This window comes from Lithobates pipiens, unplaced genomic scaffold (genome assembly GCF_037356315.1).
Source record: "Lithobates pipiens isolate NorthernLeopardFrog02 unplaced genomic scaffold, aLitPip1_a1.2 Scaffold_18, whole genome shotgun sequence".
Taxonomy (NCBI): Eukaryota; Metazoa; Chordata; class Amphibia; order Anura; family Ranidae; genus Lithobates; species Lithobates pipiens.
In genome coordinates, this window is record NW_027507758.1 from 338,008,342 (window position 1) to 338,033,987 (window position 25,646).

A 25,646-nucleotide genomic window follows, 5' to 3' on the forward strand; every position below is an offset into this window, starting at 1 on the left:
GTTATTAAAAAAATGAAATAATCATAGCTGGGCTTGCTATTAGACACAGGGAACTTGTGTTGTAGGTGGCTTAGGCAAAGAGGTGGCTTTTCCCTGTTCTTGATCATAGTTTTTCACCATCATTATTAGAAATACCATAATCTCTAACTGCACAGTTAAGTATGCAAAGCCTGATAAGGAACATGTTCTCAGCAAAAACACTGAAATTCTAGCACAGGGGTATCACCTTTGGGATCCCAGGTGCTTGTACGTGCATGTTCCAGTGATGGAAATCCAGCCATGGTGACAACAATCCAAAAGTGCTTTAGTGAATTTTTAATAAACGTCTTGTGCAGAACGAGTTTTCCATATTAACACTTTTTGTTTATGGTGGTAACATAACATGTTTAAAATAAAATATTTTCTACTGGTTGAATTCTATTGTATCACGAACAGTACTGTTTTCTTTATTGCTTGGAACAAAAAGTCTGTTAAGCAACCTTCAATGTAGTGGAGAGCGGGTAAAGTTTTTTGGATTTCTATAGATTTATTTTTATTTTTTTATGATTTAAAATGCATTTTTGTGGATATAAATATGAGAGTTGTCACTGTTGATTTTGTTTATAAATGCAGGCTTCACAGCTGTCACCTTTATGCAGGCTTAACCAATTAGTGGGTTATTTATCTTGAACAAGCATGGAGCCAATTCAGCCTAAAAAGACTGAATACTCTCACTAGGTAGGTGACTCACTAGGTAGTAAAGCCAGGATTGTGGTGGCCACTCTGGAGCTGGCAGCTTTAATAGAATACTTTTCTAAAAGTAATGTTTAGGGTTCCATTCCTAACATCCTTTTAAAATGCTAATTACCTAGCTGTCAAGCCCTGGCTTTAACATTTTAAAGGTCATTCACTATAATCAAGTAAGCAATTTTAGATTTCTAAAGTTCACGTTGACTTCACTAGTTGCCTGTTCTTTCCATTTCAGTGGCTCAGATAGTACAAAAGTCAAAAATATTCAATGAACTTGTATTTTTAGAAAGAGGTGTGCAATGGCAGACAGCATACATTTTCCTAAAAACAAGTCAACAATCCCTACAGGTTTAAAGCTGAACTCCAGTCAGCTTAAAAAATGCATCTTGCAATGCCAACACTGAAAGTGTTGATAACTGGTTATGTCAATGAGGTAATAAATAAGGTGAAATACCTACCTTATTCCTCAATCATTCAAAATTTCTCCTCTCTATATCATGATTTCCCTGAAGCTATTACTCTTTGTGGCTCGACCTGTTGCAACTGTTTGACAAGATAAAATACAATGCAGGACCAACAGTCTTGCATTCTATGTGAGGATGTTGTGGGCTGCCACATACCAGGAGCATTGGAAAGGGAAGGAAAGCACCTTCTGCCAGGGGAGTGATAGGCAAGGTAAGTATTTCACCTTATCCATTACGCCATGGTAAAACAAGCTATTAACCCTTGCAATACAAAGGGAGCTCATTGCGAGATGACTGGAGTTCAGCTTTATTCATAGTCTTACTTCATGCATGCTACAGTATAGTATTTTGCTCCCCTTCTGCTCTGTTCATTCACTGAGAGTGAAAGATATGACTCGCTAAATGGGGTTGTAAAGGAGCGGTCAGTATGGGCTGCTGGGAATGGAGGGATTAAAGCATGAAAAAGGTACAAATTTGCTTTTTTGCTTTGTATTGTATCAGTTATTTTACCTTTATGAGATCTATGATTTATTTTAACTATGGTTATTATTTGATGTCAATACTTTTCTTATTACAATGTTCAGTTCACAAAAATAAATATTAGATGGGTGGAGAATTGTTATTTTTTGTATGAATTAGTTAAGCTGGGTATACATGTGAAGTTTTTTTGTTCAACCAGTGGTTGCTGCTGAACCGGATGAATCTTAGTACATGTAAACCCAGATTAAGTTTGTATGAAACAGTCAAATTTTATTGAAATACTTATCTTTATCTACAGATAAATGTGGCTCAATTTACTTTTTTTCTTGATAGACACCTCACAGACAATTACATTGAGTCAAGAGCTAGTGACAATATAAAACACTAAATTTAAGTAGTACATTTTGTTAACTGATGTTTAAATGCACAATACCACCAAAAAAAAATACAACACACATGCTTTTAAATCAGATGATAATTTTATATTGTATACATTTACAAATGGCATTGGACAATCCTATATTATGCTTTTATGAATTAACCCTTTAGAATGAATTGAAACAATATGGACCTCATAAGTGCTCAGGTTGGAACTTTAAAAAGGCAGACATTGAACAGGCTCTTAGAAATGGCTGATATTTACACACACCACAGATCACTCAGTTCTTCCAAAATACACATAATTGCCATATCTGTTTAACTAGACCAAATTTTCTTCTCTACCAATCCCGCATTGAACTTGGTGGAAGTAAAAATCTGTAGTTACAAGCTCTTTTGCATCATATAGAAGCATAGCCAACAACAGACATCTGCACACACTGCTCAATTCTTTATAGTACTAAACCTACAGATTCCTTTCTTATGTGTGGCCAAAGAATAAATAGTCTGCACTGCTGCCAGCAGACGGGGAGTTGATCTTTAATAACAGAACCTTTTTTATGAAAATAGCAAAATGTGCTATTGTTAGCATTCATTTTTAACATCTTTCGTATGTTTATTTTTACTAGGATTTTTTTCTTAGCAAAGTTTATTATTGTAAATGTATAAAGCAATAAAAATCCACTTCTGTATCTGGAAAATAAATCTTCACCTTAGACAGTGCATTAAACTGTACAATAAAGTAAAACAATATCTTAAGATGACTGCAGCAGCTCTTGGACAAAACCAAGCACTTTGTGCATCTCCCACCATAAAAAAAATATATTTTTTAATGTTTCCTGGTCATTCCGTTTGCACTTCCTCTGGAAGATTGAAATGCATTGACCTGTGAAAGTAAACTGTCTTTTAACAAGACCCATGAGTGCAGTCTAATCTTCAAGGGGTGTTTATTCAGGGATAGACTTAGGTAATGTTTGAAAGAGGTGTAGTTTTGGGCACAGAGCCGTGTATTTAACTAGAAGAGTAGTGGTCCAGACATGCATTTAGTTAAATGTAAATTCTATAAATCCTATTTAATGATAGCACCTGCATAGCTTTAGTCTTGACTAATTGACTACCTTAATCAAATTAATGTAACTTAATGAGGCATGAAGAATTGACAAAGACCTAATATTCCATGGTCTAATTGGTATGGGAGAAAGCAACTGTATTAATAGATGACCTTTCGCACACATTTTTGCAAATATAATGATAAAATAGCATCCGTTATCTACTATGTTTCATGTAGCATGTACTGTACATGCTCTTGAAGTATACATTGCACTCAACAGAAAAAGTTCACAATCGTGTATTGTTACTTGATGAACGTCATGTCTGTATGAAGTCAGTCAAATGCATTGTTGAAGAGATTTGGGTTCTTCTATGAAAAAGACAGCTCTGAACATTTCCTATTACATACTATTGATTTTTCAGAAGCATGTAACAACTAATTAGGAAAATAGATCTAGCTTGAGGCTACAGAATAAAACTTTGGCATATAATGAATCATAATCTGAATTTTCTATGGATTCTTTTAAAGCCTAGTTAAAGTTCTACAATTCAGAGTACAGAGATACCATGGCTGCGATTGATATTTATCAGGATAATACTGTTTGATTCCACAGAATCTCATGTTGGCTCACAAATACAGTATCTCACAAAAGTGAGTACACCCCTCACATTTTTGTAAATATTTTATTATATCTTTTCATGTGACAACACTGAAGAAATTATACTTTGCTACAATGTAAAGTAGTGAGTGTACAGCTTGTATAACAGTGTAAATTTGCTGTCCACTCAAAATAACTCAACTTAATGTCTTAACCGCTGGCAACAAAATTGAGTACACCCCTAAGTGAAAATGTCCAAATTGGGCCCATAGTGCCAATAGTTTGTATGGCCACCATTACTTTCCAGCACTGCCTAAATCCTCTTGGGCATGGAGTTCACCAGAGCTTCAGTTGCCACTGCAGTCCTCTACCACTCTTCCATTGCGACATCACGGATCTGGTGGATGTTAGAGACCTTGCGCTCCTCCACCTTCCATTTGAGGATGCCCCACAGATGCTCAATAGGGTTTAGGTCTTGAGAGATGCTTAGCCAGCCCATCACCTTTACCCTCAGTTTCTGTAGAAAGGCAGTGGTCATCTTGAAGGTGTTTTTGGGGTCATTATCATGTTGAAATACTGCCCTGGGGTCCAGTGCCCGAAGGGAGGTGATCATGCTCTGCTTCAGTATGTCACAGTACATGTTGACATTCATGTTTAACTCAATGAACTGTAGCTCCCCAGTGTTGGCTGCACTCATGCAGCCCCAGACCATGACACTACCACCACCATGTCTTGTAGATTATCTTTGGAAGAGGTTTCCTTCTGGGTCTACAGCCATGCAGACCAATTTTATGCAGTGTGCGGTATATGGTCTGAGCACTGACAGGCTGACCACCCCCACCCCTTCAACCTCTGCAGCAATGCTGGCAGCACTCATACCTCTATTTCCCAAAGACAACCTCTGGATATGATGCTGAGCTTGTGCACTCAACTTCTTTGGTCAACCATGGTGAGACTTGTTCTGAGTGGAACCTGTCCTGTTAAACCGCTGTATGGTCTTGGCCACCATGCTGCAGCTCAGTTTCAGGGTCTTGTCTTGTCTGTCCTGTATATAATGCCCAGGTGTTTAGGGATCCAGCAGATAAAAATTAAATTTTTTATTAAAGACTTCATTTGCTATTGCTGGGTCTGCTGTACAGTTGCGGCTATCAGTATATGTCAGTCTTTAAAGGACCAGGTGAACCGGGTAACTAAGACTGTTCCCGATCAAGGGCTACCTGCGGAGGATTTGGCAGAATTACCTCAGGCCTTATGTTTTGCAGTAGAGGCCCTTAAGGATTCCATACAAAGATATTCCTATCGGTTGGCCCTGCTGTCACAACATATGCCCAGGATTCTTTGCTTAAAAAGCTGCAGAGTTACCCTGCAAAAGCTTACTAGCTTGTTTTCCCTTTTATGGGGAGCTGCTATTTGGAGAAGACCTGGATAAATATAGCCATAAGATTTCAGGGGGTAAGAGTGCTCTTCTACCAGTTAAGAAGAGGAGCAGACGACCTTCCTTCAAGGTGTCTTGTGCTTCAGTACACAGCACTTCTAATTTCAGGCAGTATCAATGCCCTCAGCCATCCGGTTCTAGGTGAAAGCCTCAAGGTAAGGGGCAGCGAACTGGGCCCAGAGACTCCCTACGGTCCGTTCCAAGCCTTCCTTATGAAGGGGTATCCCACTCAAGTGGGCGGGGAGGGGAGGCTATTAAGGTTCTCAGACGTCTGGGAAGAAGTGATCTGAGACAGGTGGGTTATTTCTACTGTGTCTCAGGGGTACAAAATAAAATAAAAAAAATTTAAATAAAAATAGAATTCCAGGGGCTTCCCCCCCTCAGTTCCTAAGGTCCAATGTTTCCATAGACCCAGTAAAGAAAAGGTCTTTTCTTCAGGCAATAGATCAACTATGGTCACAAGGATTGATTTCAGAGGTTCCAATCATTGAAAGATTTGAGGGTTTTACTCAAATCTTTTCATAATCCCAAAGCCAAATGGAGATGTAAGGCCCATTCTGCACCTCAAGACTCTGAATCAATTTCTGGTCATTCGTTCTTTCCGAATGGATTCAATATGCTCAGTGGACGCGTACCTACATGTGCCAATCTGCAGGTCCCATCAAAGGTGTCTGCGATTCGCGGTGGGCAACCAACATTTTCAGTTTGTGGCACTGCCCTTCAGGTTAGCCACAGCACCTCGGGTATTCACAAAGATATTGGCTCCTTTATTGGCAGTCCTTATATCTCAGGCAATATCAGTTGCAGGATACCTGGATGATCTACTATTGATATATCAAACGGTTCCATGCCTGAGGTGGAATGTAGCTCGGCAGTTCAATTCTTGGAGCATCTGGGTTGGGTTCTGAATTGGTCAAAATCGGCCCTGCAGCCAGTTCAGCACCTAAAGTATCTGGGCTAATACTAGACACAGTCAAGGCAAAGGTATTATTGCCACCAGGGAAGGTCAGAGTCATGAAAAACCTCGTCCAGGTCAAAAAGGGGAAAAAATATCCCTCCATTCGCCTGTGTATGAGGCTACTAGGGAAGATGGTATCTTCATTGGAAGCAGTCCCTTATGCACAGTTCCACTTCAGACCACTTCAGGGCAACATTCTGCCTGTCTGGAACAAGACTGTCCAGACTCTGGACTGGCACATTTTTCTTCGGCTGAGTGTGCGGCTGAGGAATCTGGTAAAAGGTAGGTCCTTTTTACCTATGGTCTGGAAGGTGGTGACGACAGACGCCAGTATCTCTGGATGGGGGCAGTCCTAGAGGAGGCCACCTTCGAGAGAGAGTGGTCCTTGAGGGAGAAGAGCTTGCCCATCAACATTTTGGAGATTTGGGCAGCTTGCTTGGCTCTAAGCTTCTGGACCTCCAGACTACAGGGATGTCCAGTGAGGTTCCAGTCGGACAATGCCACAGCTATGGCATACATCAATCACCAGGGGGCACCAATAATCAGAGAGCCCAGAAGGAAGTGAATCGCATGCTGACCTGGACAGAAAGATTTGTTCCATCCCTATCAGCAGTGTTTATTCCCGGGAGTGGAGGATTGGCAGGCGGACTTTCTGAGTCTCCAGCAGATGTTACCAGGGGAGTGGTCCCTAAATCCCGAGATATTTGAATCAATCTGCCACCAATGGGGGAGTTCCAGATGTAGACCTTCTGGCGTCCAGGTTCAACAGGAAACTAGACAGCTTTGTGTCCAGGACCAGGGAACCGCTGTAATTAAGGGCAGATGCCCTTCCGTGGCATCCGTGGAATCAGTTTTCCCTGACATATGCCTTCCCCAAATCTGGCTGTTGCCAAGGCTACTATGCAGGATCCGGGAAGAGAGAAAGACAGTAATCCTAGTAGCTTCGGCCTGACCCAGAAGAACTTGGTACGCACAGATTGTAAGACTGGCGATGGGAAACCCTGGGTTCTTCCACTCAGTCCAGATGTGCTCTCACAGGGTCCAATATTCCACCCTGCTTTACGGTCTCTAAGTATAAAGATTTGGCTGTTGAAACTAGAATATTAAAGGACTGGGGAATTCCAGAATCTTTGCCCAAGATAGTGTCCAGTTTTCATCTAAATCAGGATATTATTCTACATTTCTTTTTTTTGAATCCACAGTCTGCAGAAGATTATTTCACTCTCTTGATGAAGTATGGCCATCAGAGTCTATCTGAAAATGTCAGCTCAGATTCGAAGACTGATGTTCTGTTTATATTTCCAGAAGGTCAACTACTAGTCAACTATTTCTCAGTGTATCGTATAGTTTAAAGGGTAAGGCTGTGCCTTTTCCAGTAAGGGCACACTCTAAAAGAAGAGTGCTTCATGGCCAGTTCGCCATCAAGCGTCAGTGGCTCAGATTTGCAACGCTGCTACTTGGTCTTCGGTACATACATTCACTAGGTTTTATCAAGTGAATGTTAGGACTCAGGAGGATGTTGCATTTAAACGCAGTGTACTGCAGTCAGCAATATAAATCCTGTTGTTCTGATGGTGTTTCTTTGGTCAGAATGGGTTCCCCCCCTTCAAAAAGCATTGCTTGGGGATGTCCCAGTTAGTTATATTATTAGTTAAAGAAATTAGGATTTTTTCTACAGCTTACCTGTAAAATCCTTTTCTTGGAGTACATCACGGGACACAGAGATCCCTCCCCTCTTGTCCGGTAAATTTATTGCTTGCTACAAAACTGAAGTACTTCCTGTGTAGGAGGGGTTATATAGGGGAGGACTTCCTGTCTTTTTTTTTGGTTTGCCAGTGTCCATTCACCTATAGGTGGTGTATAACCCAGTTAGTTATTATGGCTGCTCTGTGTCCCGTGATGTAAAAAAAGGATTTTACAGATAAGCTGTAGAAAAAATTCAAACTTTGTTGCCAGCAGTTTAGACATTAATGACTATGTGTTGAGTTATTTTGAGGGGACAGCAAATTTACACTGTTATACAAGCTGTACATTCACTACTTTACATTGTAGCAAAGTGTCATTTCTTCAGTGTTGACATATGAAAAGATATAATATTTACAAAAAAATTTGAGGGTTGTACTCACTTTTGTGAGATACTGTACATAAATCAGTGCCTCTTGTCAATGCTACAGTTGCCATGTTGCCAGTCTTGGCCTGAAACAAGATTATAGGTGTGAAAAATGTTCTTTATTTTAAACTTGTACCTAATTTCACCTTTTCGTGTGTGCTCTTACTTTTATTAGTCAGGGAGCCTCTTCTATGTCCTGCTCTCATTTAGTTTTACTTGGCTACTGGGGCCTGACTTGCCTGCTTTGGTTAAATCCTACCAAGCTCCATACCACTATGCAGTGAGACTGCCTCAGTGGTTAGGATATTGAGTGTAAGGTAAAGCTGGCCTCTCACTCTGCAAATTTTAGCCAGTTGCTGATGAATCGGTTAAAATTCGCTATGTGGGTGGATCTGTTGGCCACCTTGAAAAAAAATCAATGGCGCTGGATGGAAAATTGTCAGCTGAACAGTGGCAGCATATGGTCAGATGAAGCCGTTCTTAAGGAATTCTGACAACCAATGGTAGTGGCTGTTAAAATACAATATTCATGAGGGAGTAGTTCATCTGCACTGTTTCTCAATTGAAGTTCTTGAGTGATACATTTTCAATTGAAAAATGGCTATATCCAGTCAGATGCAATATGCAATAGACCAGCAAGAGACACTTGTCTAAGTATGGAGAAGAATGTGACTTCCTCCTAGGATGAAGGACTTCAGCCTGAACAGCCAGATATCAGGCCCAACACTGTCATTAAGTGTTGGGCCTGGTAAGAAGTTACTGGGTGTAAGCTCTGACCAATCCAATATGGAGTTTATGCAGAATCAGGATCAGCTCTCCAACAGATTAACACAGAATGGGGATGTGCAGGAAAGATTATCGGTGGGTGGGAGGTCTGTCTTACAAGAGAATGTGTCATTTTTACTTAAATGGGCAAAGTGATAGACTTTGTAAGTGCAACTTTAAAATTTTGTCTTTATATCATTATGGTAGTAAAAGAATAGGAATTATGAATTATATGAATTCTGTAAGAAAGAAAAGATAAAACAAAGGTTTCTAGAAAAGAAGATGAGTACTATATTTTAAAAGCCATAACAAACTGCAGAACAAGTTTGATTTTGTCATATGGTTTAATGAGATTTATACATGTTCTTCCCCTGTTTAGTTGTAGCACAGGGACCGATTTACTAAAACTGGAGAGTGCAAAATCTGTCGCAGCTGTGCATGGTAGCCAATAGATTCTAACTTCAGCTTGCTCAATTAAGCTTTGACAAAAAAAAAAAAACACGGAAGCTGATTGATTTCTATGCAGAGTTGCACCAGATTGTGCACTACTCTCAAATTTTAGTAAATCAATTCCACAGAGGCAACATTAAGTAATGGTTGAACCTGACTGAAGAGAGTGGCAAATATAACCAAGCTGTATGTGAGATGATGATGTTGACATCTGTTTATGAGCTGTCTTCTTTACCCATTTGAATCTTGCAGAAATTGTCTGCTTACATTAAATAGCACCATCTCATATAACTTTGGCAGAAATTTCTAGTAAATTGTCAGGAAAGCTATTTGGTCTGTGCAAGATTATAATGGAGGAAATGAATAGGAAACCTATCATAGTGGAACATTTAATGGATAAGTGTCTGTGATGTTTTTTGCAGAAGTTATTTCACTGACAAAGCTTTTTCATGTTCTGAGAAATTAAAGAGGAAACTTGATATGTTGTATGTGGACAATCGTTTTCTCAAGCTAAAATCCCCCCTCTTTAATCTCTTAGACAGAATACTTTAGATTTTATGACTGACATAGACATATCTTTTAAGTGTAGAAATCTAATGAGGACGGCAGTCTGCTTCAACGTTCCTTGTTTGTCTATTTCTTTATTGGTCCTACATGACACTTTGCAAGTTGTTGCTAAACTGTGTCATTGCCCAAAAAGGAAACGTAATGGAAAATGCAGATAGGCAAAGCACAGGGAATACAATAATCCGTGACTGCTTTTCAAAGCTACTGTTTAAGTAATCTGCTTTCCCAGGAGTTAGGAGGTGGTTAGAAAAATCTTGGCACACATTCCTTTTTTTACTACCTCGGGGCACAAATTTGAAAAGCAAACACAGAGTACACTTTAGTTAATATATTAAGTCAGTCTTGATGTTGATTGCTGGGATGAAATGAATGGTAAAATACTTTTCCTTTTTCCATTGCTGTCGGCAAAATTGAGACAAGCCCATTGAGATTTAAAAAATGTGCAAATGTGCCATCTGATTACAACACAGATATTAATTACCTTTATTGCATTACAGTCCTGTAGCTGACAGCAAAAACCATACAAAAATAAGAGAACACCTAAGTTGCCCACCTTTATATATTACTTGGAACTAGATGTTAAAGCAAAGAAAAATATTATTTTTGGCTTGCAGTAAGAAGATGATTATAGGGCAGTACCATCATAGGTAATAGCACAAAGAGAACAATAGACATCAAGCAAATTATTTAATTCAGTTGTGTCTATTTTAGGGTACTTGACAGTTTTTTATTGGGCAATGTGGGAATCCTAATTACATTTGACATAAAGGGGTCCACTTATTAGCATTTTAGGCATCAATCAATCTCAGATTATTAAAATACGGCTTTATATATTAAAAACAATACTCCATGCTAATTGTATATTTGCTCTCTGTAATTCAATGCTCCTAGAAGCACGTGCTTACCTTTCCTTGTACCTGCACAGTAGACTAGAGAATGCTGATTCAAAGTTCTCCTCATTATGTGTGAAATTAGTAAATTTCTTTATCAGAGGGTAATCCCTTGTCTTGATGGAGTCATGCTGCAGCATTGGTGGTAGGACATGCATTGCCTAACCCCTTAAATGAACAGCCCTGTTTATCTATGCAGGCTTATTTTAGCATGTGAGGGTTTAGAGCAGACATGCTATTGTTGATACTTTACACTCTGGCATGTATGTAGGTTGCTAGACCCAGGAACAGTGAGCTATATTCTGGCAGATAGACTGGGCTCCGTGCATGCTGCCATTTGCAGCTCAGTTGAGAGGGTCAGCATCCCATGCATTTTTGGTAGGTGAGATTTTCTGCCTTAAGAACTTTGTTGTTATGATTTTTATGCTGGTGACTTTGCCCAGTATCTAATCAACCCTATGAATTTTTTGGGTTGATATTCAGATCACTTTTCTCAATGCTGTACTTATTTCTAACATATTTCAGGGATCCACTTAGCCTTGGGTCTAGATGCAGGAAACCCATCTGTTCAAAGTGGATCTCCATCCACAACTTTTTTAATTTTTAATTTATTTTTTATTCTTTTTATTGGTTTTCAAGAACTAAGTGTTACAAAACAGAGCCTTGGCATTCCCTGGCTCGTGGTAAACAGCAAAGCAAACATCTCTAATTATCCACTATCCACTTATCCATTATCTTCACTCAGCTCAATTAGGAGTACACAGTTAGACCCCTTTCACCCCGAACTGCCCCGGGCGTCAGCGGTAAAGCAGCGATATTTGTAGCACCACTTTACCTTCGTTTTAGTAGCGCTATTCAGCCACTAGCGAGGTGGTTTTAACCCCTGGCTAGCGGGCGAAAAGGGGTTAAATCCACCTGCAAAGCACAGACGGAGTGGTGTTTTGCCAGCGGTATCGCATCGCTGCCCCATTGATTTCAGTGGGGAGCAGCAGTGGAGGAGCAGTGAGTTCACTGCTCCATCACCGCTCCAAAGAAGCTGCTGGCAGGACTTTTTCTGATGCCCTGCCAGCGCACCGCTCCAGTGTGAAAGCCCTCGGGCTTTCACACTGAAGTGCATGGAGCAGCTGTTTTAGGGCATTTTGCAGGCGCTATTTTTAAGGCTATAGTGCCTGCAAAATGCTCCAGTGTGAAAGGGGTTTTAAGAAATACATTTTGAAAAAAAAAGAAAATGATCCCCAATACCCATGTTGTTAGTTTTTCTCTTTTGAATGCAGAAGGGTTAGAACTTCAATCAGGATGAGTCAGACAGAAATAAACTATCCAATATTAAAGTCTGGGCTGGAACTTTCTTTTAAAGTGGAAGTAAACCCTTCTATAATTTTCAGTCAAGGAAGCTGCCATCTTGGCCTCTAATGATTCTTCAACTGCAGATGTGATCAGTTATGAAACCAGCCATTGGATGGTTTGAAAGTTTGGTTAAGAGCACAACCAATGTGAAAGTTAGCATTTCCGGCATGCCGGGAACGTAAGTGTTTTTAAACTGGGTTTACTCCTGCTTTAATGTCAGTTTAAATAGACAACATTGTGATTTTCTCTGACATTGAATTTCTGAAACTACCAGGAGTGATTAGAGAATATTCAAGAGCCCTGAAACAACCAGAAAATCATTTTAGCTGAATTTGGTATAGCTGAATGTTATATTTTGTAATCTTTTAGAAGTGAGTTTTAAGAGACATAAACTGAATTAATGGTTTGTACGTAATCTGATTCTAGAGGCGAGTACTGCTGGCCCTTCCCATGGCTTATTTTTCTCCATGAACTGCTATGTCTTGATTAAGCCTCTGCCCCCACATGATTATTTTATATTGCATCATTATCTGCAGCAAGGTTTGCAAGATATGGGGTCAGTTACGGATCAGTACAGTGCTCCTTCTCAATGATATTATGGGGGCATTTACATTGAGATGAAGAAACATTACAATTAAGGAGCAGAAAACAGGGGCAACATTTTGAGGAAGTCCACACTAGACCTTTATTTTCTCACCATTGTAATTATTTTGATGTCAGTGCACACCCCTTTCTCTTCTCAGGCAAAACTCAAACCGTTCCTAAGGTATTTATTTTCTCAACCAAAAACCCACGCAGTCCCTAAAGCATGTCTGATTGGTTGATTCTGGCCATTTGGAAGATGTAACCCCTCTATTATAGTCAAGGTCAAAACTATTAACACCTAGAACTGCTCCGACACCATTCCTTCTCCCCTCCCTTTGCTAACATTTTTATGGAAAAACCTTACAGAGACTGCACTTTCCTTGCTTTCCACTGCTTGTGACCTCTCCTTTTAATCAATACCCATACTTTATTGTCACAGGTAAGAATAGGTACATAGTCTAGTTTGCAGACTCGAAGCTTAGCATTCTGTTTTCCTTTCTCAGACAAGTGATAATTTCTTGAGAAGGCAGCCACTGTGCTATAGAAAATCTGATGTCATACCTACAACAAAGATTAAAGAGACATCTGCTGCCGTTGGATGTCCTTAGACTCATATCCACACCACTGCAACTATGTTCTTCTCTCTCCACTGATGGATAAATGTGGCACATATATCATATATATTTTTCTCCAGTAAAAAAAAGGAACAGTTAGCTCCCATTTGCACAAAGATTTTCCAACACATTAGAATGCTTCTGTGCAAGATAAAAGGCACTTTTCTCTGTCAGAAGCTCTTGTTATCTCCCCCAGGGAGGTCCTACAATGCACACCTAATTGATTCTTATGCCATGTACACGCGATCGGAAATTCCAGCCAGAAAAAGACAGATGAGAGCTTTTCATCGGAAAATGCGACCGTGTATATGCTCCATCGGAATTTAGCTATCCAAATTTCCACCAGCCAAAAATTGATAGCATGTTCTCAATTTTCCAGATGGAAAAACTTTCTATCGGAAATTCCAATCGCGTGTATGCAATTCCGACACGCCAAAAATCACGCATGCTCAGATTCAACTATGAGACAGAAGCTATGGGCTACTGGCTATTGAACTTCCTTTTTCTAGTCCCGTCATACATGACGTACGTCACCGCGTTCTAAACGATCGGAATTTGGTGTGGCCGTGTGTAGACAAGACAGCTTGAGCGGGAATTCCATCAGGAAAACCATCAGAGCTTCTTCCGATGAAAATTCTGGTTGTGTGTACGTGGCATTACAGTATTTGAATTAGTAAATCTCTTACAAAGACTGGGTAGGGTATGGTTACCCTACCAGTCACTCTACAGTGCTCCAATATTTTTTTTGAGATAGCTTTTTGTACTTTTTATCAAGAGGAAAAAGAGATGCAAATATATGTCTTTGGGAGTAGGCAAAGGGAAATGTATTATGATCTTTATCACTTCCGGTAAGAGCAACTGAATGAGAACAAAATAATTTGTTATTTTTTTTCATATAAAATTGATGCAGGAATCATTAGCATATAGTCAAACTGTGCTTGTTGTAATTAAAGATACTAATACACTCAGTTATTTCATACAAGTGTATTCCATGTAATGATTTAATTTGCAGACATGAAGGAATAAGTCATTTGCAGTCTGCTCTGGAGTTGAGCCTGTGGTTAAGCTTGTGTTGTGTTGTGGTATGGCTAGACGCAGGGAAAATATAATGATTGATACAGTGGTCAGTAGAAAGTAGTTAGATTGAGGCTTTTGGGATAAGCCACTGGGGTTCTGTCCAACATTCTGTGAATGGCTGGACTTGGAGTCACTTTTATATGTTTTCTTTTCTCAGACAGACCTCTTATAATGCTTCATACCCCACAGAAATACATGTAATAAATCAGCAATATTTGAGTTTCCCATTTCTTGTTATATTCCAATAAAACACGTTATTGCACAGAGTTGTTTGCATTGTGTACATGGAGACACTCTCATCACTATAGCTGTATTTTGGCATCTCATTCACTATGTTAAATGATTGACCAGATGCTCTTTTCCTTATTGGGCCACCATCCCAGTGATCACTATCACATCTTGAAACAGTCCGTTATAAGTGGAAAGAATAAAGTTGAAAATGTTTAGTGATGCAATAGGGACAGTTTATTAAAAAGGAGCTTTAAGACCCCCTTTATGCGTTTTTTAAAAAAGTTTTTATGGTTTTCGTGCCTGTAACTACTGGCTGTCCTTAAAAATCATACTCACACAGCCAGCAATACCAGTGTTTTCTGCTGAAACACTAAATTGCAGGTCCTACGCTGCCATCTTCTAATTTGAACTCATTATGGACCGGCCTCTTTTCCAGGTTCTTTCACCCGGCCACCTGATGACGCACTGTTCTGCATGCACAGTGTACACAAGATTGTCATGTGCATGTACAGTGTGCCTGGGGCAGCTGCCTCTGGCCCTATCATTGTTGTGTGGCCCAAAGCAGCTGCCCCTTGATCCCACACTGCCTGCATATTGAGGGCCCCATGATGGCACTGAGAGCGATGACTACACACAGGAAGTAGGCTGGCAGCAGCGTACCATGCTGTGTCGTATGGTACCTGCTATTCTCCAGCCAACAAGGAGAGGGTGGGGCCCAGGAAATCCAGTGACACTTTGATACCGCCCCATGCAGCTTGTATGCTTGGGGGCTGTGGCGTAGGAGCTGGAGTGGGAGCTGCAGCAGAGTCTACCTGTGGAAGTGGCAGTGTGGATGGTGAGCCCAGCTGGCCAGCACTGTTTGTCCTGCTGGCCTTGGGATGTCCAAATGGATGCTTCCTCTTCTGCACTTCCTTCTGCCTGAATGATGTGTTGGATAAAGAGGTGTGTCCTTGTCATAGTTCTAGTGAGGGGTACATAGCCAAAATTTCACATGCACTGCACTTGCATTAGAAAAGGGGTACTATATGGATGGGATAAATGTGCTGGGGGATATCAAGGGTGTATGGGGGAAAACAAGGGTGTAGAGGGGTCACGATTCTCTGGGATATCAGAGATGCTGAGGGGTCACAGTGTAGGGAGTATCAGGGATGTAGAGAAGTCACAGTGTAGGGGGTATCAGGGATGTAGAGAGGTCACAGTGTAGTGGGTTTTAGGGATGTAGATGGGTCACAGTACAAGGGGTATTTTCTAGAGTGCATATGGTAACAGTGCTGGGGGGACATCTAGGGTACAGAAAGATATCAGAGTACTGGGAGGATATCTGGGGTGTAGAGGGGTTATAGTCATAGGGGTATCTGTGGTGTAGAGGGGTCACAGTGCTGGAGAGATGTCTGGGGTTTAGTTCTTGGGGGATAGTCACAGTTCTTGGGGGATATCTAGGGTGCAGAGTGGGAACAGTACTGGGGGGGTATTTGGAGTTCAGAATTAAGGAGGTGTGGAGGTGGTAACAGGATAACAGTGCTGGACTGGATAGGGCCCCATGATTTTTAATGATGGCTGTGTGTATACTTGTTACAACTGTCCTGAGCCCCATTATAGCAGGTATGTTATATACACAGGACAGTTTTGTTACATTATGTATGTAGGGTTTTCCCACCATTTCTTTGCATACAGAATGATTGCTCATATAATTAACCCCTTGGCGCTGGTGCCACCCAGTCCTTTAAAGGGTTTAAGATGCCGAGAGGTGGGGTTCATGATCATGTGACTGCTGTAATTCACTGTCACGATGGTCACATGATCGGAAAGCTCCCAATCACAAGCAGAACTGGGAGCTTTACGTTAACTGCTGGTAACTGTGCCGGCAGTACAGAGGACACGTGCTCTCAGCACAGCTGCTTTTGCAATATTGCATGCAAATATGCAGCTGCTCGGTGCAAAGGCCCACCCACGGAGAGGCCGCATATTTGCGTACTGACGATGCTAAGAGTTTTATCAAGCAGGACAAAACTCTGGATAGCCGCACACTAGAAAAAGACTAGAAAAAGACTTGCGTACTGACGATGCTAAGAGGTTTATCAAGCAGGACAAAACTCTGGATAGCCGCACACTAGAAAAAGACTAGAAAAAGACTTGAAATCCCATCATTAATTGAAACAATTGTGCGGCTATCCAGAGTTTTGTCCTGCTTGTTTGCTCAGTGTGTGTGTAATGGTCAGCACCTGGGGCTCATCAATAGGAGACAGAGCTTCAGTCCTTGAGGATTACTTTGGAGCGATGGTTCATCCTTGCTAAGAGGTTTATGTCTGCAGTCTTCTTTGAAAACCTTGGGATCAGTATTAAAATTTATGCTGTTTGTACCAGTGTTTTGTTGTTTTTCAGAAAAATTACAGTACAATGAATTCCCTTGTTTGTCTTGCTTGTTTGTAAGTTTCTTACAATTAAGCACTTTAATCTCTATGTAGCTGTGGCTACATACGGCCAATAACACTGTGTTCCGGATGTGAGCCAAGACTTCCCGTTTCATACCCGGAATGCAGAAGAGTCAGCCGCTCAAAGCTAGCAATGTATTCTTGCAATGAATACAAAGCTTCTTCTGAATGGCAGAGTCAGAGGTTGTGACATCATCTCATATCTTTTAAATATAAAGCTCTCTGTACAAGCTTTATATTTCTTGTTAGAATACATTGCTTGCTCTGAGCAGCTGAGCGCCGCTGCAGTAGACTCTACCATGTTCCAGGGTATGAGACAGGAAGTCTCAGGTCGCACCTGGAACACAGTACAGTATACTATACATAGCCCCAACTACATACATTTTATACCGCACATCGAATGGCCTCACAGGTTAGTGAGAGACATAGTTCATTTGGGCCAGCATAGCCCAACCAACTATGTAAAGTGTGTGTAAAATTAGATTTCTTCTTTAAAGCTCAAATCCAGTCTAAACAGAAAAGCCTGGGAACAATTTGAACCCCTGTCAGATTTTATTGCTGTCTGTGTCTTCACTTTCTGTCTTGGTGACCAAATGGGAAGTGTGGATAGTCTCATCAATGAGGACACAGACTTAGGGAGCAGTAAAATATGAAAGAGTTTTTTTATTTGTTTCCAACTCTTCAAAACAAAAAATATCTCTTGTGGAGAGGTTCTGCTCACTTCCTGTCACACTGACCACCCAAGTAGTGAGGATAATTCTAAAAAGAGTGAGATGGAAAACATTTAAAACCTGACAGAAGGTCAAACCTTTCTCCACTCTTTCCTAAGTTATGGAAAAAGTTGGACTTTAGCCACAGTAATGAAAATATTAATGTTGGACAGCATCAAAAGAAATATTATCTATAATCGTCTAAGTTCATAATTACACCAAAAATTCTTATATGGCATGGTCTATATTACTTAACAAAGAACAATCATCCCAGGTTAAAAGACCTAGATTGCAATTAGATGACCTAAGCATGAATTTATGAAATCACGCCGCTTTTGCGCTAGTTGTACCCATATGGAGGAAGTAACTTATTCCTTGTATGCAGCAGTATTTATGTCGTTTCTTTGGAAACACTAAAATGTTTTAGGAATCAGTTTCCTCCTACAGAGAGAATTACACTGATTTGACATTTCTGCACACTGAAGCCCTTAGCTTCTCAGAGGAAGTATATGTCATGTTTGCTGAGCCTTTCACTTTCTCTGAAAAGATTACTACAAGAGTCTCTTTGTGTATCTTGGATATTTAGTGCTGAGTCATACTCTTTTCAAAATATGTAGCCAATGTCTGTGTTCTTGACATTTGGAGGGACTACACTGTTACCAAGCATTTATTCAAATATGTCTGAGTTACAATAAATAAATGTATTAGATAATAACAAAACATAGTGAAGCTTGTTTCCTCCACAATGTAGCACAGTCAACACCTAATATATGTGGTATTTTTTTTTTTTAGCAGAGTCTAAGGCTAGCCATATATTTAAAGCAAAAATTTTCAAGTACTTTTGAAAGACATCCATTATGTAATCCAATGTACTGATTAGAATTTTCGTATGAAAGCTTGTACAAATGTTCATACAAAAATCTACTAGTACATGGCCAGCTTAAATCTAGCATGCTGTATTATGGAACATTGATCTCTCATGAGTGTTGTGCAGTCGGTCTTTTACTGCTATAACTACTACTATCAGGGACGTTGCTACGTTTACAAAAGATCTGAGGCTAGAGCCTATAGCAGCGAAGTAAAGAAAGTCATACACTTGGGCGGGCATACACATATATATCATATACGTGTGTATATGTATATATCTATATCTATCTATATATATATATATACACACGTATGTGATATATATGTGTATGACCGCCCAAGTGTATGACTTTCTTTACTTCACTGCTATGGGTTCTAGCCCCAGATCTTTCATTATATATATATATATATATATATATACAGGGCTTTTTTTCAGCGGGAACTTCCGGCACCTCCAGCACTAGGGGTCTATTGTTTCTGAAGAGGCCTACTGTTTCTGGTGGGGGATCTATATTTGCTCGGGGGGGGGGGGGGGGGTCTTATATATATTGCTGGGGTCAGTTTTTGCTGGGAGAGAGGGAGGGGTCTATTGTTGTTGGCTGCCATAAAGTCTATTGATGCTAGCTGTGAGAGATCTGTAGTTAATACCACGAGTCTATTGTTGCTTGGGGGGAATTTCGTTGTGGGTGGTCCATTGATGGGGGAATCTATTGTTGCTGGTGGGAGGGGGCTCTATTGTTACTTGTTAATTGTTATTGTTAGGGGATCTATTTTAGTTCTTTTCTTCTTATCATTACCAAATGCCATAAAAATGTCATACAAATTACAAAATGATACCTGGTTCTGTATTCTCTAAAAAAGACAATACTGGGAGATGAGTAGGGGGTGAAACCAAGGAATGGTGCTTGTAGGTGGGTAGGGGGCGGAGAAAAGAGGTGACTCAGTAAGGGGAGTTTATGCTCCTATTCTCTAAGAAAAAAAGCCCTGTATATATCTATATCTATCTATCTATCTATCTATCTATCTATCTATCTATATATATATATATATATATATATATATATATATATCTATATATATATATCTATATACAATATATAGATATAGAAAATATTGTTACATATCAGAGATCCCCCCACTTACACCAGGGTCCCCAGTGCCCCCTCATTATATCAGGGTCCCCAGAGAGCCCCCATTATTACTTCAAGGTCCCCAGAGAGCCCCCCTTAAATCAGGGTCCTCAGAGCCCCCTCATTACATCAGGGTCCCCAGAGAGCCCCCTTACATCAGGGTCCTCAAGGATATTCAAGCAGTTAGAGTCCTCAATGAGATTCATCCCCAATCTGCTCTGGGCAGCACCCCACTCCGCAGCTGTGTCAAACAAGTCATCATGCCTCTCCCCGATGTGCCAGAAATGTCATCCTGGGAGTCTGCAGAGGCTTTATTAAAGGGCATTCGACTCGGGGCTATGGGCTACAGATTCGGGGCTATAGCCCCAGTAGCCACCCCCTAGCGACGCCACTGACTACTATTACTAATATCGGCCAGTGAGATTATCTATCACACTTTTTAGTTTACAAATAAGTAAGTAGAGCAGAGATTGGCTACTTCAACTCCCCGAATTTTACATTTTATTTTTTGTTGCCAAATTAGAATAACCCCTACTATATTTGTACCATTATCCCTATCCCATAGCACACATAAAAAATGTTTAAACATTGCTGGTTACAGTATCTTCTTCTAGATGTTAAAAATTCCAGCACTGTAAAATCCTACTAGTTCTTTTTGTGCATGAGGGGGCTGGGCAGCTGTTTTTGTCATCATAATTAAGGATGGCCATGCACGGTGCAAATTTGGGAGCCGGACGGCTGCTGGTTTTCCAGCATGCTCGTCCTACAAATGGCTGGCTTCTGTCAGACCAGATGCCATACACATGGGACGAATGTTTTTTATTGAACCAGATGCTGTCGCCTGACATTCTGCCTGTGTGTACTAGGCTTTACATTTTTCTGAAATCCTTGAAGGTAGCCATGAGGCCTTCTACTGAGAAACATCTAAAAGTAGGGTTGCACGATACCGACACTAGGATCGGTGCTGATTCTGAGCATTTGCTCTTGTACCCGTGCAAATGCCTAATCCAATACCTGGGCAGCCTAACAGATAATTTGTATGGTGGTGGGGGAGTTACAATCACTGATCTCCCTGTATGGCTTTCATTAAAGCAGCTGACAGACACTTCTCCTCCTCTCCCTCTTGCAGCTTTCAGCTGCTTTATTGAAAGCCACACAGAGAGATCAATGATTGTAACTCCCCCCACTGCTGCACTGTTCACCCCTGACTGTCCCCTGTATCCTCCTCTGGCTCCCCGGATCCTCTGTGTCCTCCTCCAGTCCGCATCTGTGTCCTCCTCCGGGTCCCCGTCTGTGTCCTCCTCCAGGCCCCCTATGTGTGCTCTGGGTCCCTGGGTCCTCCGTGTCCTCCTCTGGTCCCCCCTGTCCCAGATCTGTCAGCATGGAGAGCAGAGGTAGGAGCCGGTAAATCTGCCATTTAACGGCTCCTTCCTTTTCTGAATGCACAGAGTCAGTGATCCCTTACTCCATTCATAACTGAGTATCGTAAACTGTCTATGATGCTTCAGTTTATCAATGAACAGGAATCTCTATCTCCTGTCCATTCATCTTGAATGCAGCTGAGGCTGCAGAGAAAGGAACTGGGAAATCAGTGTCCTTAGTCCCTCTCCCTGTCTCAAAGGGGAGATGTCAGGGGTCTGTTTAGACCCCTCATATCTCACCAAAGCCCCCCTGATAAGAAAAAAAATAAGAAAAAATTAAGAATTGTAATAGATATTTAAAAGTTAAATTAAAAAACAAAAACAAAAATAATAAAAATAAAAACACTGACACCATACAATCCCCCCCCCCCCCAAAAAAAAGAAAGCATTGTAAAAAAAAAATATGTATCAATTGTAAAAAATAATATCTGAAAAACACTTTTCTCTCTTGTTTGTAATGTAGGACAGACTTTCCCAAACAAGCCCACAAGCCCCCTTTAGGCTCTTTACTGTACCTCACAAACAGATTGGGGTAGCAAATTACCATCCTGGCTGTTATGCCTCATATGACCCCATATATAACTTTCATCAGTGTCTTATCTGTTTGCCTGAAGTTCAGATTTAAAGCTTAAAGAATATGTTACCCTAACATATCATATTCCTGATTTCTGTGTATTGCTTCCTTTGTGTGAAATACTTCATGTCCCTGACAGTCCCCTTGCTTTCCAATTTCAATTTGACCATAGTAGGCATAAAAGCACATCCATCCAATGTGGTTTGTTTTCTGTCTGAGCTAGGAGCACAGCTTGCCTATCCTCCAATGGTCAGAATTGTGCTAAAATGCTGATGCATAGCCGTACACTGAGAAGATCAATGTACTGTTGTTTCTACACCCCCACATCTCCAAGCCCTTTATGCATTTTAAATTTACTTAAATATTCCCTTTAAATCAGCACCAAGGATAGTATATTGAATGAAAAGTGTCTCTTGTGTCAGTGCCATTTTCATTGAAATCTTCATTTGTCTGCCCCCCTGATACCCCCAAAGATGTGATCTTCTGGTTCAGCAGGACTTAACGTGAGTTGCTGGACCTGCCAAAGGCCCACCCTTTTTGCCCCACTTCTCCATTCATAATAGCTATACTACAGCTTCCTGCAATTAAAATGGCACTATGGATGAAGGATTGGTGGGTAAATGAATGGTCCACCTCCTCCATTCATGGAGTGCTTTTCATTTTGTAACTTACATAAAACATAAACTTATTTTTTTTAAAGATGAGTTATGTTTTCCTTTCAATGTTTCAACTTAACGTAATGTAAATGTTTTCATATTTTTATTCATGCACATTTTTAGTGCCAGTTAATAGAACAACAACCAGTGTAGAATGGGGAGATCTTAGGGAAAAGACCAATGAGTTGGATTTAGCACATTGTCCAATTGTGATCATGGGCAAGTCATTACTCAAATACAGATTTTGTTCACAATTACAACAGTTTTTTTAGCCAGTGCAGTTTTAAAGAAAAAATTTGGTTTGTGGATGGTTATGTGTGTGGCCTCTCAAATGAAGTCTGAAAAGCATGTCAGCAAGTGAACCATTTGTACTGTAGCTGTGTGTGCTGCTACTAGAGTACAGATTGTGTTGAAGGATTGGGGTCAGGAATATTTATCTGTATTCCAATGACAATACGTGATTGTTGCACAGATTGTCATTTTTATGACCTGTTACTCTGTTTTTAGTATTGCTCAGCATCTGGCTTATTTTCTGGTAAAATGATCATCTGAGAGAGAAAGACATATTATGTTTCACTGACTAAAGACAATAGACCCATTAACCACAGCCTTTAGAACTGGACAGCATACATTTTCAATTAAGCTGACCCAGCGAAAGGCATACATTCAGTGAAGCAACCAGAAAACTAAGCCTATTTTTTCCATTTTTAAAAGAAAAATATTAAAATAACGATTACAATCAATGTATTTGCTGAATATTATTTAGAACAATATGAGAGTAATGTGAAAGTTACTATTGCCTATTCTAAATGTTGCGTCAGGAAAACTTGATTAACCTTACGTCATATTTTTTTTAGAATTACCATCCATCACTGCGAATACTTATGTTCCACAGCTGTATATTATTGATTCTTATAATTTATTGAGTTTTCCTGCATTCAGTTTCCTCTGGGTATGTGGTAATAATGTCTAGATGCAATTCAAACCAATAAAGTTATGTTTTTCGCATGTTTGTTGTAGTTTCCATCAAAATATGTTACATTAAATTCAGTGGTAATTCATGCAAAAATTGATTTAAAACACATGTAAAACATAGAATACAAAAGAAGTACAATGCAGTGCACCTAAAATGTGCAGATGTGAACTAGGTCTTAAAAGAGAAGTTTGAGAATACAAAAAATAAACAGACATAAGTGGATGCAGTAAAGCCAAAGTAATGTGAGTGACTGACTCTCACATGTGAATTGGAAGCCAGGGTGCTGCACAGCTCATCTATGAAATTCAGTAACATGCATAAATCCGGAATATTGCTTCACTCCTTGGTATTATTATTGAAGCATTAAAATTACATCACAGGTATGACAGGAACATTAAAAGGTGGCGCGCTTCATGCTAATTTGAGCGCTTACTCAAAGGTATGAGGTTTGAGTAAGTGCTGAATTTAACGCGAAACACATCACCTTTTAATGTTACTGTCATACCTGTGATGTCATCTTAATGCTTCAAAAAAAGATACCAAGGAGTGCAGCAATATTCTGGATTTGTGCATGCTACTAAGTGGATGCAGCATCACTCCGATGCTGCATCTGTCCTCTGCCACATCTAGGACAGAGAACTGAGTGAACAAAAACTGCTGATCGCTTGGTTCTCAGCCATCAGTGAGGAGAGAGCTGGTGACTGTCAGTCTCTGCTCTGTTCTGCTCCGCCAGCACTCACTGGAGCGCCAGGCCGTGGAGGGGGCAGGAGAAGCTGGCTCGGGCTCTCAGCACCTCACTGAGAGGCTGAACCAGCCACCGCTCAGGAATCTGGATGGAACTTTAAAGCAGGGATCTTTCCACAGCCTAGACTGGCTCAAAGATGTCCACTGACAGCAGGCTTTAGCCTGCTGTCGGCTGAAAAAGTGTTCTAGGAGTACAGAACGAAGTGCACTCTTGTGATCCAGAGGATAAGTATGGAAAACAAGAGCTTTGGATATAATTCTCCTTTAACCACTTACTTACTGGGCATTTAAACCCACTTCCTGCCCAGGCCAGTTTTTAGCTTTTAGTGCTGTCCCACTTTGAATGACAATTGCGCGATCATGCAGCACATGGCATATGACATTTTTATATTTTTTTAGACAGAGAAAACTTTATTTTGGTGGTATTTAATCACCATTGGCTTTTTATTGTTTGGCTGAACAAATGAAAAGATAAGGAAAATTTTGAGGCCTTAATAGGTGGCAGGAATGGGCACTGACAGGGGGCACTGATGGGCGGCACCAATGCACTGATAGGGCACTGATAGGCACGACTAATGAGCACTGATAGGCAGCACTGATGAGGAGGCACTAATGGGCAGCATTGATAGCCACTGATGGACAGCACTGATGGCACTGATGTGCAGAATTGATGGCACTGATGGGACAGTGAGGATAATCAGGACCCTGATGATCAATATCCTGATTATCTGTGACCATGTCCCCTGTCAGGATTGCTGGGTACTGGCTCTCCTATGCCGATAACCAGCAATTTTGTTCATACTGTGATCAGGTGTGATTGAACACAGCTGATCATGTGGTAAAGGGCCCCTGGGATTGGCCCTTTACCACAATCCGTGCTCGGCTGTGTCCGAAGGGCACAGTAATCACAGAGAGAGCCGAGTGCATGCCCCAGGGGGCACATGAAGGGTGTGGTTCTGGGAGGACGTCCATGAACTCCCTCCTGGAACAGCAGAGCCAAGTTATAACCATCTTACTGCTATGGCGTAGTTAGGAAGTGGTTAAAGCATAACTTAAGGCAAAATATTTTTTTGATTTACATATGAGATAGAACAACTGTCAATTGTTTAATGCTGTCTTTTCCCCCAGTTAGGTTGATTCACTCTCAAATGTTTTATGTAAACTGGAGAACGTCTTTGGTATTCTAGGGTATTTTTTAAAAACTCGAAATCTTTATTTTTAGTTTTGGATAGACTGGGGAAGAGTTTGATGTTTGTTCAAATATTTATTGTTGTGTTTGTCCTCATTGGGGAACTTCACCCCTCATTTTCAAGTGACCTTTGCCTCCAAGAAATAAAGTGAGTGACATTTCAAAATTTTAGAGGTTTATCTAGAACAAGAAGTGAGGGGTAAACCTTCCAACAGGTG

The 25,646-nt window shown here is 40.5% G+C and overlaps 1 protein-coding gene across 3 annotated transcripts in view; it reads left to right on the forward strand.

Annotated features, from left to right (window-relative positions):
- COL12A1 (collagen type XII alpha 1 chain) overlaps window positions 1-25,646 on the forward strand; it is a 246,833-nt gene that overhangs the window by 56,492 nt on the left and 164,695 nt on the right. The window lies entirely within an intron of this gene.